A 21,900-nucleotide genomic window follows, 5' to 3' on the forward strand; every position below is an offset into this window, starting at 1 on the left:
AAAACATTCGGCTGGAGACGTATCATGTGTAAGATTGCATAATGAGATATATTCCTCAGTAAATGACAACGTTGTAGCAATGTGAAGGCATAATTCTGACTTGCTCGTTTATTTCATGATTAGCACTCTGTCACGGCTCGATGTTATTGTGGATACTTAGCATTAGGCAAAAAAAGGGAAGAAAAAACCATCATAAGTCAGAAAAGAAAATCACATGGTTGGTTGATTGGTCAATAATCTTTTTGGGGATTGTGGACTGGGAAGATTTTTGTTTTAATGAAAATGGAAGTTTCTGAATCTTATTGTGATGGCTTGCTTTTATCGAGGGGAATGTCACATCCACCACCGAAAGTGGATGGAGCAGAATGTTTTCTGTTTGATGGAGCAGAATATGTTTTCACCCCTGTTTGTCTGTCTGGATGTGAGCAGGATATCTCAAAGAGTTATGGATGGCTTTGGACGAAACTTGGTGGACAGCTTGGGTGTATGACAAGGACGAATTGATTCGATATTGATGAAGATCCAGATCCGGATCAAGATTTGAGAATTTTTAGCTTTTCTGGAATTGAAATTTCAGATAAGGTATTATCATTATGCACTGTCCATCATTCCATCCGTCTGTCTCCGATTTCGACTTCTCTGGCTAAACTGCTGGGCTGATCTGGTTGAAATTTGACAGCAAGGTTCCGCTCCAGACTGGTAAACAGGGATTACAAAGCCCGTTCCAGTCACATGACTTTAAGTAGGTCAAACTGGCCGACTTAGTAAATTCCTTCAAAAATCTTCTTCTCGAGACCCACCAGTTAGAACACTACCAAATTTGGGTCACAACATTAGGCCAGGGTAGGGATGTTGATTTGTGGAGGTCATGCCGATCACGTGATCAGAAGTGTTTCAAAATGGTTGACTGAGTCAATTTATTGAGAAAATCTGGAAATTCTTTCAAAAATCTTCTTCTCAACACCCACTCGTCAGAATGCTCCCAATTTTGGATTATAACACGAGGCTAGGGCCCAGATAAGCAGCAGGTCCCATTGTCCTATTTAAAATTACTCTGCACATGTGAAGCGAAAAGCGGGGTTCAGCAAATGATTCATGTCTATCTGTCAATCCGTCCGTCTGTCTGTCTGTCTTTTCAGTGTATGATCGAGGAACAGCTTATTTAAATCGAATGTTATATTTTGAACACGATTCAGAACATGAATAGGAAGATAAGACTTTCTTGTCTCTGTACCTTGTCTCTGAATTTGTCCCGTTCACACATGCGAAGAGAGGAGTGAAACAATATTCTTCCTCTTTCTGGCTGCCTGGAAGTCAAACAAAATTGAAAATCATTCCAACCAGGAAACTTACTGTTTTCAAGGACATTATAAAGGACACAAACAACAGGCATGAATAACTAATGTAACATGTTGGATAAGATGATGTAAAAGACAATGCAGAAAATTGCGACAAATTCCTGAATTAATTTATTTATATGACTTTTACAATCTGTATTTTATTTAAATTTAATTATATACTTGAACACTGTAGTACACAAATCACACGTCAGGATACTTCCAAGGACCTCTAGTTTTGCAAATACTTCAATTTAAATAATGATTCAGTGGGGTACAAGGAGATCCTCCAGTGCCTCATGAGATCAGTCTGGGCCAAGAGGATGATTCAATGGAGTTGTGTACAAGGATGCTGTTTGGGACTGCTTCTGGACTACTTCAATAGCACTAAACCTTCGGCATTTTTTTAAACGACCGTTAAAATCATTATTTTTGGAAAATTTAAGTAACACTGCGTGGGGTATCATGTTCTATGAACTCTAGTTTTTCTTTGAGTGATTCCTCACCATTGAGAGACAGCCAAAAGCGATTTATAGCATGATATTTCAAAACGTTGTAGACCGATTTGGACAAAACTTGTTGGACATGTTTGGTGTGGGACAAGGACAAATTGATTCGATTTTGGTGAAGATTCGGATTGGGAAACCAGCCTATCAGTGGGATACAAAGCGTAAACTGCTCAGCTTGGTAGAGGTATCTGCTCAACTGAGTGGCCGTTTTGGTTTTGTCATATAATTGTTTCGTATTTGGAATGTTTGTTAAGTAGAGTGCAAATAAATTTTAACTAGCTTGATAATCGTAGTAAAAACGGCATGTAGCTAGCATCTCATCATGGGTCAGAAGCAGTCATCATTGCTGGACATTAGCATGGCTGGTTTGCTGGGCAGGGATTTGACCAGGAAAGTAGAACCATGCCCAAACAAGTTATGGCGAGAGGGTGGATCAGGTGAGGGTTTCTTGAGGATATGCATGTGACCTGGGGTGGCTTGGGGAGAGTGGAGGTACAGGACATGAGTAGGATTCTACACGACACCCGTCTGCCAAATTTAAACTTTAAAATGCATTCACCGGCATGTATTACGAGATGTGCTAACACAAGTGTGGCATACAGCCATTTAAAACGTTTATCTCAACACTAAGGGCCGAATTTATGAAAGGTGTTTAGTGAGTCAATTGCTCACACACGCCGAACTGTTTTAAAATGCTGACAACAACATCACACGCACAGCTAATTACCCGTTTAAATAGCAATTTACGAAAAACAGCCGATTAGCTTGTAAAAGCCCACCCATATCTCCAACATCTAAATGAAATGATGCACTTGCATGTAGAATCAAATCGAAATGGACAATTGTTGGAGGAGATGCAGCACATTGCTCCTCATCGTAGGTTAATCCAGGTCATCTTGCACTCGATTCAGCAACCAACGAAATGATTCCTTCGAGAGATCCATCCATCACTCCTTCGAGATTGATTATCCATCCTTCCTTCCACTCATCCATCCCTCCTTCCACTCATTTATCCATCCCTCCTTCACCTCATCCATTCATCCATCAACTCATCCATCCATGCATCTCTCCTTCCACTTATCCATCCCTCCCTCCTTCCACTCATCCATCCTTCCTTCCACTCATCCATCCTTTCTTCTATGTTACTTGTGTGTCTTTGGGGTCTTTTGGGTATTCGGGATATTTTGGGTCCTCGGGGCTTTTTGGGTCCTTGGGGTTTTTTTTTACCTTTTAAACCCTGAGCCTCTTGGACTGCTGGCTCCCCACACCCTGGGCTCCCAAAGAGAAAAATCCAGCCGCTCAGGTATATGTAGGTTTGAATAGCGGCCGGTAAACTGACCACACCGATATATGGAGGTATGAATAGTGAATGGTAAAATGGCTGCTGGGGATGAAAGGGTTAAGGGTCTTGGGGCATCTTAAAAGTTCTTCAACGGTTGAAGGGGTCTCAGCAGTCTAAAACATCGAAATATACATTCCAATAGTACATAATTAATAGACGTATGTGTGTGAAGTCAGGGTGCAACTGATGTTCAAACAGCATGTAATTAATAAGCGCACATGCAGTCTGCAACCGACGTTGAAACAGTACGTAACTCGAAAGAACAATCAGAGATTGCAGACACTTGCCAGAACCTGTTTTGTGTGGTGTTTGGGTAGTTTTGTGTGGTGTGTTTTGTGTGGCGTTTGTGTTCTGGTGTGTTACGTAATTAATATGAGATATAATTAGAACTGACACTTTACTACTGCTGGCAGTGATGACCAGGTACGAAAGACGTCCCGCTTTGATGTAACCCCACTTTGAATAGACACCTGACCCTGACCCATGGCGTTTTTTTGCATAATTATTATTCATTATTCAATTCAATTTGGGATGGGATTAAAGTAATTTCAATTCAAATCAAATGGAAGATCAAATAGGTACAGGACTGCATTGGAGTAATCAGAAGGAACACAAACAAGCAAAAAGCAAAGATGAAGTCATCAGGAGGAACATGGATAGGATTCGCATTTCAGCTGTTACTCCTCTAACCACAAACCCATCCAAGCACAGCCAAGTGAGACTAATTCCAAAATAAATAAATAAATAAATAAATAAACCCAAAATAACCCTTATCGAAAAATTTAATAATTCTGGCTCCCAGACCATGCATCCGATAAAGTTGAAATTTAAAACATGTATTCCACATCACTACTAGATCATATATTGTAAGTTTCATGTCCATTGATTAAGTGGTTCCAGAGAAAACATGATCTAATTTTTTTTCAATCCAACATGGCTGCCAAACCATGTGACCTATCAATTATTCCTAAAACTCGTACACCCATGACTTGGGGAACATTTGTGTGAAGATTCCCCTCGATTTGTCCAGCCTTTCTGGAGAAGAAGATTTTTAGAGGTTTTAGGGTAAATCCAATATTGCTGCCAATCCATGTGACCAATGACGTCATATGTGTGAACCTTCTGTTCCTCGTCGATAGACGGTCATACATGTAAAGTTTCGCCTCAATCTGTTCAGCCACTTCAGATAAGAAGATTTTCAAGGGTTTAAAACAAAAATTATATGGCTACTGAATCACCTGACCAATGATGGCATCATTTTTTTTCCTGTGAACCATTATGTCCCAAGATTGAGATGACCGTCAAAAATTTTCATACTGATCAGATGTAGCATTCCACATACGCAATTATGACGTCATAGCAAAGGCACCTATTACATCATAAAAAAATCAATCTTATTTCACATGAGAAGTATCTGCCGTGTGCCAAGTTTCAATTTCTTCCTATGTGCGGTTTCAGAGAAACAGAGGTCCAAAGTTTTTCCGTTTTTCCAATATGGCTGCCACACCACGTAACCTATGGGGTCAAAATTAGGATAAAAAACATTCTACATCATTAATCGCACCTATGTTGAAAATTTCATCTCAATCCGACAAGCGGTTGCGGAGAAAAACACAAAAGTTCTGTGAAGACAAACAAACAAACAAACAGACAGACAGACAAACAAACAGTTTACGTTTTGTATCCCAATGATATGCCGGATCTGCATCGGGACCTGAACTAAAATGTAATCAGCTTGTTCTTATCACCTACCCAACTCATCCACCAAGTTTTGTCATAACTTTTTTTTGTTTTTTGATTATAACCAAGTTTATGATTATAACCATAACCAAGTTTTGTCATAATCATTTTTTTTCCACAACTTTTTGAGATATTGTGCTATATATATATCATTGTTGGCCCGATCTCTCAGAAGTGAAGAATCACTTCAGAAATTAAAAAATTCTCGTATCCAGATCCGTATCCATATTTTCACAAATCGAATCAATTCATTGTTGTCGGACACCCAACCTGTCCACCAAGTTTCGTCTGAATCCGTCCACAACTTTTTTGAGATATCGTGTTATACAGGGTGAATCAAAAGTCTGGAAACAGGAGAAATTATCTGTTTGTTCGTATATTATTATTATTGTTTTTTTTTTCACTCTTCTGATGCTTGTAGACTTTTGACTCACCCTGTGCATCGTTTTTTGGTGCTATCTCTCAATGGTGAAGAATCACTTTTAAAATTCCATTATCTGGATCTCAATCTTCAGCAAAATCTAATCATTTTGTCCTTGTGACAAATTTCGGCCAAATCCATCCTTAACATTTGAGAAATCCTGTTCACAGACAGACAGACAGGCAGACAGACAGATAAACAAGCCGGTAGGCGACATTGGTGGTCGCGACATAATTGCATACTAGTCATACAGTTTTTGACGGATCGGGCTGAAAATTTTTGACAAAGAGGTTGATTATAGTTCACATAAAGTCTGGAAGCCCATTTTTGATTTTCGAAAAAATAATTTTTTTTTATGATTTTTCAAACATTTCAAAGTCCCGTTGCTAGGCAACGGTGGTGTCCATAGCAACGGTGCTCAAAAGCATAGAACTAGATCCTGGTATGAACCTACCTGTCAAGTTTCATCAAAATCGGTTGACTCCTCTGGCCTCCAGAACTGTCCATTACATACAAACGAAAAAAAAAAGACGGTAAATAGACGCCCTATTTTTTAAGGACCACCATTTGAAAAATAAAACCTCAATCAAAAATCGGCTCGAGTAAAATTTTCTAAATATCTCGAAGTGTTTAATTCCGAAATCTCGTTTCTCCACATTCAAAACTGTAGGACAAGTATTGAAAATACCATACGCGGTTTTTCGGCTGTTGCATAGCAACAGGTGGTTGCTCAGCAACGAAACTCAAATGTGCACACTCCCAGCCCATATGGCACCTGTTGGCCATGTTTCATCAAAATCGGTTTGCTGGTTTGTGCTGTGGAGCCCTACGTTGCAGACACACACACACACACACACACACACACACACACACACACACACACACACACACACACACACACACACACACACACGGAAAACCCGGCAATAAGGGTACTCTAGCGACCACCCAACAGACACACAAGGGTGAATACAAAGTCTCCATCCATCGTCGGTGGCGGAGGTAACAAATGCTGTGATAGGAAGGACAAAGCAGCCAACCAAAGATGACTTCACTCCTTCATGACCAAAGTTTGCGCAATAATGTAGCAATGAATAACGGACTTTTAAACTTCAAAGTAAATTCAGGATGGAAAGTCAACTTCATAACTGCTTAAAGGACAGTACGCTGTTAGGTATAACATTTCCATGTGACTACTATGACTACTACTACTTCTACTACAACTACTATTTCATTAGCGAATTAATTCCACCTTCGTGTGCGGTCGGTCACAGGAGGTGGATTGATCTAGGCCTTTCATAAACCAGCTGGCCAACCCTGACTTTCCATCTCATTTGTTTCCGAGATAAAATTCCGTACAACACACAATACTCAATATATTTCAAGTAAAATCAGAGATAAAAAAACTATACAACAGATGAAATAGCTTAGTTTCATAAAATTGATATATTTTAGCATTATTAGCGATTTTTGTCAAACCTTTTAATGACTGTTATCAACTAACTTCAAGGATACATGATCGAAGGCTCCTAGTTGAGCTGCCACACACACATGGACATGCAGACGCACATATGCAAGTACAACACTATGCAACATGTAGGGATCATAAATGACCGATGTATATTATTATGAGAGTGGTTCTTCCCGTTATAGATGTTAACTGATGGTGGAGTAAGACTGTTTTCTCATTTTCATTACGAACTAGAGTAAACAAGATATTTCACTTGCATGCGTCGGTATTCTGCGACACGGGCATTCACGATCCACCGAAGTTAGCAGGTGTGTCTGGCACCAGGATGGTCGTTATTGTCCATACCATCATGACTAGATTGAAGCTGCTCACTAATCGTGCACAGTTTTCTGCGATAGAGCATCACCACCAAGCTTTGTTCCAAATCTGCGATGATTTTCATGAGATTTAACTCTCTCTGAAATCAAAGGCTGTATAAAAAAAATGGTGTCCCTGAAGCTTCGGCAAATCAAAGTAGGATACTTATACATGATGAGACGTTGATTGATTAACTACTGCTTGATTAGAAACCCACCGTGTTTACAGAACCTCGGGGCTTATGGTAAGTCGAGAAACATTCCGAGGATAGAACCAATCGGAGACGGGTTGCCACTTCGAATTCGGGATTTGGAATCAGTTCAGGATGGCAGCAAATAACTTGCCTACTCTTCGCAAAAGACACCATGGCACCTTTGACATCTACCAAAAACCAGTGCTGGCAAACGGGGGTCCTCCAGTTTGACGTCCTTCTTATGGATGGCACACACATTGCTGAATCGCTCTGAAAGCGAAACACCAGGGGGACAGTTTCTAGCTGGGTCAGAATTCGAACCCAGGTGAGACAGCCCAGAGGAGAAGGTGTAAACATCTAGGCTATCCCCTCATTCCTGATGGGCTATTATCTTTGTTTGAATACACTAAGTGGGAGTGGGCATGCCACCCTCGAGTACCCATGTCGGCCCACCGAGCACGGATGTCTGCTTTATGTTTGCGGAGTCAAATGAACATAAAATTATCAAAGATAGCACTTCAATCGATAGAGTAATCACCAGGATGAGTCACGAGGTGAGGAAAGTGTGCGATCATGATGCCGCACCGTAGTCACCAATACTGTAATCACCACTGTGAGAGGTGAGGAAAGTGTGTGATTTACCAGACCACCTTGATGGACGGTTGTTTGCTGACACAGAAAGACCTGATAAGAATAGACACGGATAATGCTGGGAAAAAAACGGCCACTCCCATTTGGTCAGTGCATGACCAATCGACGAGTGAAGGGGAAATGGGCACACCAAATTGGGCAGTGGTGCGACCAATCGAGTCGTGAAGAGAAAAACAGTCACACTCAATTGATCAGTGTTGTGACCAATCGACGATTGAAGGGAAATACGAGAACACCCAATTGGTCGGTGCCGTGACCATTTGACCGATGAAGGGAAAAAATGGTCATGCCCGATTGGTCAGTACCACGACCAATCGACGAGTGAATATTGTTGACATAGCTCCAGCCGAACAATCTCTGTTTATTGTCGTACAGTGGATAGAAGATAGATATTGGCACAAGTGGAGGCATTTCTGCATGACGGTCATCTTGCATCCTTTCTGTATGAAGTTGTAGAATGTTGAAAAGACCCACAACATCTACTGCATTGCCAAAAGTGCAACTTTCACGATAAGCACCCTCTTCTGTCGTGGAGAAAGGTACCAGGATGCATTAATGTATATTACATGAAGGAAATGTTTGAACACCATGGATATATTTGCTTCAGTAGGTGAGATTCAAACTTTGGGTGCAGCAACAAACAGTGCACAGATCATGGGGCCAGTAACTATGAAGCCTCCAAAGTTTTGTTGTTTTTTTTTTTTAACGTCAAATCAGACCATCACCAATCAGGAAAATATTGTAGATTAGCCCGGCTTCAAGTATCACTCCCCTTCATCCCCCAGCCAACCTTTGGACATCTTATATGACTACAATGCGCCTGAAGGTAATTGCACGCACACCTGTCGCCATCGTTGCTTGCCATCACACAACAATGCTTAATAATACATTTCAGAGTATAATCAAAGTGCATTGGAAAGTACTGCGAGCTCTTCTGTACAAACTCGTTGAACCGCGTGCTTATGCGGGTGCAGAGGAAAACGAACATCTTTTGACCCTTCGCATCAGTTTCCTTTAGCAGAATGCCATCGAGATGGTTTTCATGTAACAACACACTCTGTCTCCCAGGTTTATTCGCTGTACAAGGGTGGACGGGAACGGTTACTGCACAAGGGCAAATTTCCTTCCCAGATCATAAGAAACCATCCCTTGGCAGAACCCATCCCAGCAACCGGAGCTCGACGACCGTGGCCCGAGCACATTTGTGGCTTTTGTATACGTTCATTCATCTCCGGAGTGGGGGAATCAGATGACTCCCCTCGCAGCGCGCAGCCTTGCACTCGAGACGAGCGAACGGAACCGTCGCGGAACGGACTTGTACTCGAAACCACGTCTGCGAGTAAAGGCTCTGCTTTTTTATCACGGCTCGATTCGGCCTCGCCCGTTGAAATAGTAACTCATGATGATTTATAAGCCTCTGATCAAGTCTCTCGTGGCCGGACGTACCCTGTGAAAAAAAAAAACCCAAAACAAAACGATGACATCCCATTGTGGCCTTAAATTCCAGCCTTGCTCTTGTTGTAGTGCATGTCGTCGGCCAAGCTACCTGAGACACTTAAACATGTTACTGAACCTCGAGATTCCCTTTGAAGAACTATTTTTTTACGTTTTCCACTTTAAACTCACAAGAGGTTTGATTCTATGCCAATTGCAAAGGTTCGCAGTAGGATTGCCATCTTTCAGTTCATTACAAACGGGATGATTATTCATGAGTGCAGTTGAAAAATGATGAAAATATATAAAACGCCACATATATCTTCTCTCATGTCAACGTATGTATACATATATATATATATATATATATATATATATATATATATATATATATATATATATATATATATATATATATATATATATATATATATACACACACACACACACACACACACACACACACACACACACACACACACACACACACACACACACACACACACACACACACACACACACACACACACACACACACACACACACACACACACACACACACACACACACACACACGCCGGTAGGCGGCGATGGGTCGTCGAGCATGGAAAATATAAGATATAGAGCAAATTGGATGTCATATAGCGATAGGGAATCACCTTAAGATTATGCATATCAAATCTCATCCAGTTCCATCTACTGATAACTACTCAGTATCCATTTGAATGAAAAGTAGCGAAAATGCGGTTTGAAATCGGAAATCCCCAAAGTTCGAGGGGGTGCTGTGGGTGAACAAAGATCTAAATCGAAAATCCGGCTGGATCGTTTGTGCACAATGTATTCCAGACGATTAGTGTGAATTTTCATGACAATCCGACCATAACCCTAGGAGGAGTAGCATTTGGCGCGAAGGCACCTCCAGCTCTCGCATATTATCGATTTTTGCACTAATTGACCTTTGACCCCTGACCTAAGCGAAATCGGACAATATGTCCTGAGGCAAAGTTGTAGTACTCATTGAGTACCATGAACCTGCAAAGTTTCATTCGTATCGATGCACTCACCTGGTCGCTAGGGGGCCTTCAATTTTCGCTAATTTTCACGCATACCCTAATTGTAGGGGGCGCTGCGGGTAAAGTATTCCATATATCACAAAAACCGGAATATATTTGATAGAGCATCACCTGTAGATCATTCGTGCCAAATTTCATAACCCTACGTGGGATAATGGCTTTCGGAATTGATTTCGCGTGAACGGTACCGATTTTGAAGGTTTTTTGGTTGTTGCGAGGGAACCAAAGCGTCCCTAGCAACCATCACAATTTCCAAAGCACTAGGTCATAGGATGTACCGACCACCCGAGTTTGGTCAAAATCGGCCCACATTTACTACCAATTATGCTGATGACAAACGAACAAACATCCAAACAAACAGACAGAATTACTGACAATAAGGGTCACCTATTTCAGTGACCCACTATATATATATATATATATATATATATATATATATATATATATATATATATATATATATATATATATATATATATATATATATATACATACATATATGTATGTATGCATAATCATGCTCTGGGTGCTGGTGCTCAAGCAGATGGTGGCGATTCCAATCAATAATTATCCGAGCAAAGACATTACTCGGCCCATGAGAGCAGCGTCACCCCTCGGTAGTTGCTGCAGTCCTGGCGATCACCCTTCCCTTTCCAGCGAGGGACAACAAGGCCCCTTTTTCCAGTCAGTTGCGTTGATGCCTGTGTTCCTAACAGAGTACAGAACTGCATGCAACGATACCATTACAGCATTTCCACCAGCCTTGAGAAGTTCAGCATGGATGCCACAGATCCTTGGGGCTTTACCCACTTTCAACTGGTTCATCGCAGCCTGTGTTTCCACAAATTAAGATGGTTCGCAGTTGATTGGAGGGCCAGCAATCTGGATAGTTATACCTATGACATCCAACTCAACAACGGTTGGGTCAGGATGGTCAGCCTGGTGCAGCCAGCCAGGTTAACAGAAAAACCTTCAAAAATCTTCTTCTCCAAAATGGCGGAACAGATCGAGGCAAAGCTTTACACTTATGACCGCCTATCCATAAGGAACAAAAATATCTCGAATGATGACATCATAGGCCACATGGTTTGACAACTATGATGTTTTTGAAGAACAAACCTTTAAAAATCTTTTCCAGAATGGATTGACAGATTGAGGGGAAACTTCACCCACATGTTCCCCAAGCCTTGGGGATACCAGGGTGTTCACGAATAATTATTGGGTCACATGATCTGGCAGTCATATTGGATTGACCAAAAATCTTTTAAAAAAGAACTTTCTCTTGATCTGATCATCAATCGATGTGAAACTTCAAAATTACAATCTCATAGTCATGGGCAATATATGTTATAAATTTCAACCTGATTGGATGCATGGTCTGGCAGCCAGAAGTATTTAATATTTTGAATCTGGCTTCAGGAATTTAAATCAAACTTGGGACAAGTATGTAATAATGTGGGTGGAGGCATATCTGGCAACGTGTAAGAGGGCCCGTCGAGTTATATGCATGCCTACATGTATATATATATATATATATATATATATATATATATATATATATATATATATATATATATATATATATATATATATATATATATATATATATTGTTACGAATTTGCGCCCGCTGGCGTGCGAACGGCCGCTTTCCACGAATAGTAGCAGCTCACCCACCGGAAGCACAATTCAGTTGTGACCTTCCGGAGCAACGCCGGAACCCTGTCACGGGTGGGTCTTCAACCCCACCACGGCCTAGCCAATTTTCTACCCGCACAGGATAGGGTCAATCGCCGAATCTCAATATACCTAAGTACCCGCGCGGATAGCTAACCGGGAGACCGTACCTCGACGCAGGTCGGCTTGGGACACGAACCACTAAGCGGTCCGTTCCGTTCTGCAGTGATAACCGAGCGGGGATGATCGCCCGACCTCGCCGGATCCGATTCTATTTAAAGGGTGTTTGAAACCCAGCTATTTATTCCGCGATGCAAGATGGAATTTTCAATAGGGAGAGGATGCAACGAACCGAGTACATTTCAAGAAAGCACATCTATTTTCAATTACACGTATGTAGAGCCAACACGTATTCAGGCAAACAAAAGCAAGGGAAAGCACTACGACCGAATATAATTATTATTTCACAGGCACTTAACAGGTATTACTTCACAGGACACGGCGCCACCAACATTCATTTGAAAGCAAAAAAGAAAAGGATTAGACCACCCCCATAGACAGGGCGGCCAGACTGGGCCCATGGGCATTTATGGCGTGGGACTTGGCTGACCGAAAGGGCCCCACGAGGCCGCGCAGGTTACCTTCCTCGCTGGGGCGACCCACGACGCTCCTTTCTCATGGCAGCTGGCGTAGCCGCGGTCCGGCCCAGGCCTCGTCTGACGGCCCGGTAATTCGGGCCCAGCCGGTAACGCCTCAGAGGAACGAACGGGCCTTTGCTCTTTCCGAGTTGATGCTCTCGTTAAGAGCCCGCTTGTCCCTCGCGCTGCCCGGACTGTCACAAAGCCCGATCACCTCGGACCATTCAGAGCTGGTTGGCGAGTCCTCTCCGGCCCGTACCCGAGCACGCAGGTCTGCGCGGCAGAGCAGGCGGGGCTGCGCTCCCAGCTCGCGTCTCCTGGCATCTGACCCTCTTCACCGATTGAAGGCTCCAAGCGCCAGGCTCCCGACTTCCGCGCAGCTCCCCAACTGCTTCAGACAGACACTCTCCAGACCCGACTTGACTCTTGACTTGACTCTCCGCCCGACTTGACTCTCCTCCCGACTTGACTCTCCTCCCGACTTGACTCTCCTCCCGACTTGACTCTCCTCCCGACTTGACTCTCCTCCCGGCTTGACTCGTTCAACTGGCGCTCTGCGCGGCCTTTTATAGGGCTGGTGAAACGAGATCTGATCTCCGCCCTCTCAACTCTGACCTCTGCTCGGAAAGCGGACGTGGTAGAAATCACCGGCCCTCTGGATCCGATTCTCCGAGAGCGAAGCTTCCACACAGAGCGGACGTGGTAGAAATCAGCAGACTTGTGCTTCGACCCCCACAGGCCCCGCCCCTTTCTCTCCTGTGATCCGTTTTTCGAGGCGAAGCTTTTACACAGAGCGGACGTGGTGGAATCACCATCGCTTGCGCTCACAACGAAACCCCCCGCATCGGTTTGCAGCGACGCTGTTCGCTGGGAACTCGCCGCGGCTGGTGCAAAGATGGCGTCGTTTTGGAGACAGAGGTGAGGCGATGTTTGTGGCATGGAGATGTTGACGGTTGCTGGCGGAATAGTGAAGATGGCGTGGTTGTTGAGAGGCAGGTGTGGTTGTGGTCGGTGTTGTGGTTAAGGGGAGCGATGTTGGTTGTTGTAATGGTGGTGGAGATGTGGTTGGTTCAAAATAATGATAGAAAAAGAAAAACACTATCTCAAAGTATCACAGCCCTGTGACACGAATAATCCCCATCAAACAACGCTGGGGAAATCTAACTGAACCCAAACTTATCGATGTAACTGAACCAAGGACCTTTATGGTGTTCTGCGAATTTCCACAACCGTAACAATGTATGTATATATATATATATATATATATATATATATATATATATATATATATATATATATATATATATATATATATATACATCTGTAAATATATATAAATATAACATTAATCTACATATATATATATATATATATATATATATATATATATATATATATATATATATATATGTATATATGTATATATACTGAAACGCAAAAGAAACTTACCACCTTTTAAACCTTCAAATATCAACAATAACACTGCGTGTTGTAAATGTGTGAACTTATTTGTGGACAAACGTGTCCTCACTGTCAGACAAAACGGTCATGGATGGTCACTTGAACCTTCAATGGTCACTTCATAGCACAGCTGTTGAACATCCGTTTTGACTGTCAGTGATTAGCCAAGGGTTACGGGATGATTTTAATGAGCTGCACGTGATGTCTTGATATTGGCTTTAAAAAGGCCAGTGCAAAATGGGCATTTCAATCAACATGTCACGATTGCCAAGGGATCAACGGCAGTGTTCCTTGGGCATACTGCAAGGCGGATTGAGCTACCGTGAGGTGGCACGTCACCTTGGCTGTTCACACCAGACGATATCGGCCCTGGTGGACAGAGACACCCTCCACAACTCTGCAGATGACAGACCTCGATCAGGGAGGCCAAGAGTCACCACTGCAAAGTAGGACAGGCAGATGGTCCTAAGTCAGATGGCTTCAGACATTGAGGACTGAGTGGGACAGAATCCAGCAGCAATCCATCCAAAGACTGGTAGGCAGTATGCGCCGACGATGCACTGCCTGTATCCAAAACAATGGTGGCCACACGCTATTGAAAGGGGACTGACATTGCACCCTGTGCTGTTCTATACTGTAGAACAAACTTATGAGATGGTGTATCTTGGTCAAAAACTTGACATGTCATCAATAAAATGCCAATGTTTCAATTAGCAATTGTTGGTTTGCTTTATTTTGAACTTTTACAATTTTATTACATTTCAAACAAGTGGTAAGTTTCTTTTGTGTTTCAGTATACATTTATGTATACATATATATATATATATATATATATATATATATATATATATATATACATACATACATACATATATACGAGCTGACCCGCGAACCCGTTGGATTCCCGTTGTGACAGCGGTTGATAAAAAAAATCATTTCAAAAAAGAAAAAGAAAAAATAACTAAAAAGAGAGCTCCAGTGAACTATACAGCTGAGGTTGTTTGCATTGATCAAATAATCCCAAAAGAGTACTTGACTGAATCGGGAATTGATTTTTTAATAATTTTTTTCATTGCCCGATTTGAACGAAACTTGATATTGCGCGTCAATGTAAAAAAAACCAAACGGAGAAAAGAAAGTCGAAGAAATCATTGTGCGTAATCTTCTAAGCACTATTTTATTTATCAATGAACATGGAAGTATCAGATCAAAATGGCGATGTTTATTTTATGCTTAAAAATAAATCGTTCTTTGTCTATACTAAATGTTTGAGATTTTAAAATAAATCATCTCAAGAAAACAAGACGAAGATAGCTCCAGTGAACTATACCGCTGAGGTTGTTTGCATTGATCAAATTCTCCCGAAGAGTACTTGACTGAATCGGGAATTGATTTTTAAAATTATTTTATCGTTGCCCGATTTTAACGAAAATTGACACCACACTGCAGGCGAATGGTGAGTAAGGTGACACTAAAATTTTTGCACTATCATGTACCGTTTTGGCTGTATTTCAGGAACATATATACATACAAGAAGTGAGTTTTAGCAATATATACATACATATGCATTGCTTTTTTATTCTTGCTCTTGCTTTTTTGTTCAAATTAGTGGAGTCGATCTCGTTTTTACTTTTAGCTTGAAGTGCCTTCTTTAACACACACACACACACACACATATATATATATATATATATATATATATATATATATATATATATATATATATATATATATATATATATATATATATATATATATAAATATGTTATTGTAAAGCACCAGTTATTGTAAAGGTGTTAAGTCACTGATAAGGTTCCAAGGGTGGGTATACCACATAGGGGTAGCGAGAGTGTGTACGTGCTATGAATAATTGCCTGGTACATAATATATGCCACTTTATTGCCTCTTTCTTTATATGCAACACAAGGCTGTGGGTAGCATCATTGGTTGAGAGCATGGCTGTGCTGTTGATACAATGCCCCTATTACCATTACACTGGTGCTCATTTTGCCTTCCTCAGAAGGATGACAGGCTGAGTCAACCCCACCTGGTGTTAATTCAGTGGCCAACAGGGGCTCAAACTCAGGACCCAAAGATCCCAAGCCAGCCACCCTAAAGGCTAAGCCAACACCAGGCTTCACTTGATTGCCTCTCCTTGTAAATACTTGTTTGCTTGTGCCACTAAAAGCCTGTCCTAAACAAACTATGTCTTGACTTGTGCTTTTGGTTCTGACCATGGAATAGGATAACTGAGATTTAATTGGGCTGGGTAAGTGCTGGAAACAGTTATGTAAGCATTGCTACAGCTCGGCCAACTAAATAAGATCGGATACGTGATTGTGGGCATGGCACCTGCTTGTACTCAGGCTTTTTCATATCGTAACACGACTCTGGGTGTGGGATCTCGCGGGAAGCTCTGGATTGACTGGCGATCATGGTCTCTTAGAGACGCGTCATCCTCTTAGAGTTATCTTGAGGCGATGTCCATTATTCTGGTGTCTTGTGGGATCCAGAACCATAATAATATATAAAATTCATGAAGTTATTGTGGAACTTTAAAGTTTCATAACTTTGGATGTGCAAACCTGGTGGAAGCAAACTGCAAATGGCATATGGAAGCATAATTTATAAAGCTTCATTAATTTTAATGTTGTTAATGATGTTTTTAAATTTCATTTCAGATGTTGAAGCTGATTGAAAATGGTGACAGTCAAAGAAAAGGTTAACTGTGTTTTGGCTCGAGGTACAGAATTCCATAACAGCCGTGAGAAGAATATTCACTGCTCATTACAGGGAAGAGCACCACATAGGAATTGTATTAACAATTGTATGAAAACGTTTTAAAAAAACTGGGTCAGTCAATGACAAACTACGATCTGTAGGCCTCAAATCAGTAAATAGACTGTCACCATCATCCTGGAAGCATTTGAAAGGAGTCCATGAAATTCGTTGTGATGTGCATCTGTGGAACTAAACATCTCACAATCAAGAGTGCACAAAATTCTCAAACTGAAATTGCATTAACATTCTCACAAGATTCAGGTGGCTCAAATGTTAAAGGAAGAGGACTGCCACGAAAGGTTACATTTCTGTCGACAGTTCAGATCAAACGTCCACAATTCCCATGGGTTTCTTGACGAGTTGACTTTTTCTGACGACATTCCACATCTTTGGCAAAGCCAACCGCCACAATATCCACATTTGTGCGACAGGAAAAAAAACCTCAGGAAGTCTGGCAACATGAGAAAGACTCGCCAAAAATAAACGTCTGGTGTGCTATCAAGAAGTCACGCATTGTCGGGCCTTCCTTTTTTGAAGAAGCACCAGTCAATGGCGAACGTTTCTTTGCAATCTTGTGAAATTTCATTGCCCTTGAACTAAGATGATTAGTCTTTCAGAGAGCACCTTCGTCCAGCAAGACCAGGCTCCATCCCACTATGCCTCCTTGAAATGTGCGACGGTTCTTGAATTATGTCTTTCAGACAAGTGGATCGGAAGATGTGGACAAATTGCTTGGCCACCTCATTCACCTGACCTGTCCACAATGGACTACATTTTATGGGGCTATATAAAACTGTTGATTACTCATCAAAGCCACATACTTTGGATGAACTTAGGGCTATAATCCTAAATACAATTCATGAAATTACTCAGCAGCAACTGGAGAATGTATTCGACAAGTTGGAAAATCGGACTGAACAATGTATTCTGAAAGATGGCGGTTATGTTGAAACCTAAAAATTTGAAGTATTAGTAAAAACTTTATGAACTAGAAAGGCACTTGATACAGCGCACCCCTCCAACAGGCTGAACAGTTTTCATTCTGTATCCTACTGATAGGCCAGATCTGCATCTGAACCTTCACCAAAATCGAATCAATTCGTTCTTGTCACGTACCCAACTCATCCACCAAGTTTTTTTTCCTAACCAGTCCCTAATTATTTTTTAATATAATGCTATAAATCGTTTTTGGCCTTATCTCTCAATGGTGAAGAATCACTTAAAAGATTCGCGTAACCACATCCACATTCAGATCTTCACCAAAATCGAACCAATTCTTCCTTGTCACAGACCCAACCTGTCCACCAACATTCGTCCGAATCCATCCACAACTTTGAGATATCCTCTCACAGCCAAACAGATAGGCAAACAAACAGGGATGAAAGTATAACCTCCGTCCACCTTCGGTGGCAAAGGTAATTATGCTTTCATGCACATTTTAGTTTGCTGATATCGTGCGTACATCAAAAGTGATAAAAGTATAAAGTTGCCCAAGGACTTCATAAGCACCCGACGTGTGTGTGTGCGTGTGTGTGTGTGTGTGTGTGTGTGTGTGTGTGTCAGTGTGTGTGTCAGTGTGTGTGTGTGTCAGTGTGTGTGTGTGTGTGTGTGTCTCCTCCATAACTCCAAAGCCATGAAACTTATCAACCTGAAAGTTTGCATGCATAGTAAGGGAACCCCAAGGAAGTGCATGAGTGGAAATTTGGTATCAAGTTAATTAGAACACCCCTTTTGAAGATAATTAACGGCCTCATTTAATTATATCCTTTCTCATGTGCATTCTCAAATACCTCGCTCTCCCTCGATAGGGTCTTAATCCGTCATTATTTTTTTGGCCTTTTCAAGAATGGAATATCTTAATGATAGTTTTTTTTTGTTTTCACTTTCCTCACTCATATCAATGAATGCATGATCATACCTATGAATTGCTGGGTACATTGCAATGCTTATAAACACCCGGAGACATCAGCGTTTGTGGCTTTATTTCATTTCCGCACATGCCATAACCTCTAGAATCTCAAACTAAGCCGATTTACAAAATTTAAGCTCCAGAATGTAACTTAGCAGCAGGCCTGACTGCGAAAAAAAGTCTTCATTTGTTCAAATCAGACATACTTTTACATTTTGGGTGTCCTTGGGAGGTGTTTAACATGACATATCGGCAATTGCTAATCGCTTGCCAAGCCAGCAATTACTTATCAACCATTTCGTTGGAGTGCTTCTTTGAGTGCTGAAGACACTTGCCGAGTGCTCTACAATATTGGCACTGTCAATGAATACTGTATATTGATTGACTTGGACAAAGTTCAGGGGCCACTCACCTGTATTTGGTCCCACATTGTTCTGCGGTGCATCAGGCAGTGGCTGGCTCACTGAAAATGTGCAATTTTATTTTACACCACATTTCCCCTTTTTTGTATGGTCCTCTTTCATTAAATGACCCGTCATTTCGGCATAGATAAATACATATTAGAAAATTAAATGTTTTGTTTTCAAAAGTTTCCTCAACTGTTTCATTGAGTGCTCTTTTTTGCCACTTGGCATGCGCTCTTCAAGCTTGGATTGCGATACCGCGGTTCGATACTAGGGTTGGGAAGGCAAAATAAATTAGATGATCACAATGCGTAAAAAATGTTTTCAGTCATTACAAAGTAACAAATCACCACATCACGGCAGGATAGTCAAAAGGTACGAATGCTCGCTCTAAGCTGTCTAGCCTGGGTTCAAATCCAGACCCAGCTATAAACTTTCAACCCAATGTTTCACAGGCAGGGTGATTCATCAATGTGTGGGCCGTCTCTCAGAAGGATGTTAAACTTGGTGTCATATCGGCTGGAATGTCGCCTCTACTCTCCTTCTCTCATCCCTCTGCCTCTCTCACTCCTATCCCACCTCTCTCTCTCCCATCGCTATCCCTCTCTCCCCCATTCCTATCCCTCTCTCCCACCCCTATCCCTCTCTCCCACCCCTATCCCTCTCTCCCACCCCTATCCCTCTCTTCCTTACGTATCTCCCTCTCTCACACCCCCATCTCCCTCTCTCCCGCCCCTATCCATCTCTCCCACCCCTATCCCTCTCTCCCACCCCTATCCCTCTCTCCCATCGCTATCCCTCTCTCCCCCATTCCTATCCCTCTCTCCCACCCCTATCCCTCTCTCCCACCCCTATCCATCTCTCCCACCCCTATCCCTCTCTTCCTTACGTATCTCCCTCTCTCACACCCCCATCTCCCTCTCTCCCACCCCTATCCATCTCTCTCACCCCTATCTATCTCTCTCTCTCTCTCTCTCTCTCTCTCTCTCTCTCTCTCTCTCTCTCTCTCTCTCTCTCTCTCTCTCTCTCTCACCCCTATCTCTTCTCTTTCTCTCCCACCCCTATCGCTCTCTCTCTCCAACCCCTTTCCCTCTCTTTACAACCACTTTCCCTCTCTCTCCAACCACCAATCCTCTCTCTCCCCAACGTCTTTCCCTCTCTCTCCAATCCCTCTCCATCTTTCCAACCCATTTCCCTCTCTCTGACCCCTCCCTTCTCTCCCCTTTCTTCTCCCCATTCCTCTCTCCCACTCCTATCTCTTTGTCCAACGCATCTTCCTCTCTCTAACCCCTCTCCCTCTCTCCAACTCCTCCCCTCCGCCCTGTGTCAGGTCAGGTCAGATTAGATCTGTGACTTGCTACAGGTACCATTTAAACCTGAACTAACCTGTTCCATGGTCGGGTCATCGGTGACTAAACCATTTCCCCCACCAAGTTTCTTGGTGAGGAGGGTGTATAATATGGACACCCAGCAGGATGAAGAACAAAACCTTGCAAAGGGCGGAAGAGTTCCTTGTGAGCCAACAGCCATCCATATCTGGTGCCAACTGTGTTTGCGGACGTCCTCCTGCAGTTGGGTTACTTTTTATTCGGAGTTACTGTCGATCCAACTCTGCCCACGGAAACGCCCATGCAATGTCTGAATTGGACAAATCCACACGTTTTTGTCAGTCGGAACTGATGTTACTTTCAAATCTAGAGATTACATTTTGTAATTCTGGTTAGTTTAAGAGATTCTCTCGGTTTTTCATATATGCAAATTAAATAAAGCCATGAACGCCGGCATCTCCGGGCGTTTATAAACACTGCAATGTACCCAGTGATTCGTAGCTATGATGAGTGAGGAAAGTGGAAAAAAAAACACTTTATCATAAAAAAATCGTTGTGGCCTGTTCCAAGTCGAGGCAACTTTGAGCAGGCCAAAAAGCATGGCGGCTTCAGACCTCAGCAAGGTTACCCAGGAAACGCCTAAAGACCCCAGACAGCGAGGTGGCCGAGGATCGCCTGATGAAGGATATAATTAAACAAGGCCATTAATTGTCTTCAAAAGGGGTGTTTTAATGAACCCAAACATCCAATTTTCACTCCTGCACTTCCTTGCAACCTTCTTAGTATGCATGCAAAGTTTCAGGCTGCTAGGTTTTATGGTTTTGGAGTAATGGAGGACACACACACACACACACACACACACACACACACACACACACACACACACACACACACACACACACACACACACACACACACACACACACACACACACACACACACACACACACACACACACACACACACACACACACACACACACACACACACACACATTGCCTTTTATTAGTTTCGGTAAAGATTGTAAAATGGCGTAATGTATGAAATAGTGAATGTCTTGTTCCCACAACCTTTGGACGAGCTCTCGTGAGCGAATTGTGGCTTTGTATAATTTGGGGCAGACGTGGACAGGGATGTGAAGGATGACTGGATGATGACTTTCTATGAAACGTTTTT

General features: G+C 42.2%; 1 long non-coding RNA gene across 1 annotated transcript in view; it reads right to left on the reverse strand.

Moving 5' to 3' along the window:
- Nucleotides 1-1,250: 1,250 nt before the first annotated feature.
- LOC147023496 (uncharacterized) overlaps nucleotides 1,251-21,900 on the reverse strand; it is a 286,895-nt gene continuing 266,245 nt past the window's right edge. Inside the window, exon 10 of the long non-coding RNA XR_015060226.1 lies at nucleotides 1,251-1,307. This is a non-coding gene — a long non-coding RNA (uncharacterized LOC147023496). The remainder of the gene's footprint in view (nucleotides 1,308-21,900) is intronic.

This window comes from Eptatretus burgeri, chromosome 7, assembly GCF_056783735.1.
Source record: "Eptatretus burgeri isolate ZD-2024b chromosome 7, Ebu_testis_v1, whole genome shotgun sequence".
NCBI lineage: Eukaryota > Metazoa > Chordata > Myxini > Myxiniformes > Myxinidae > Eptatretus > Eptatretus burgeri.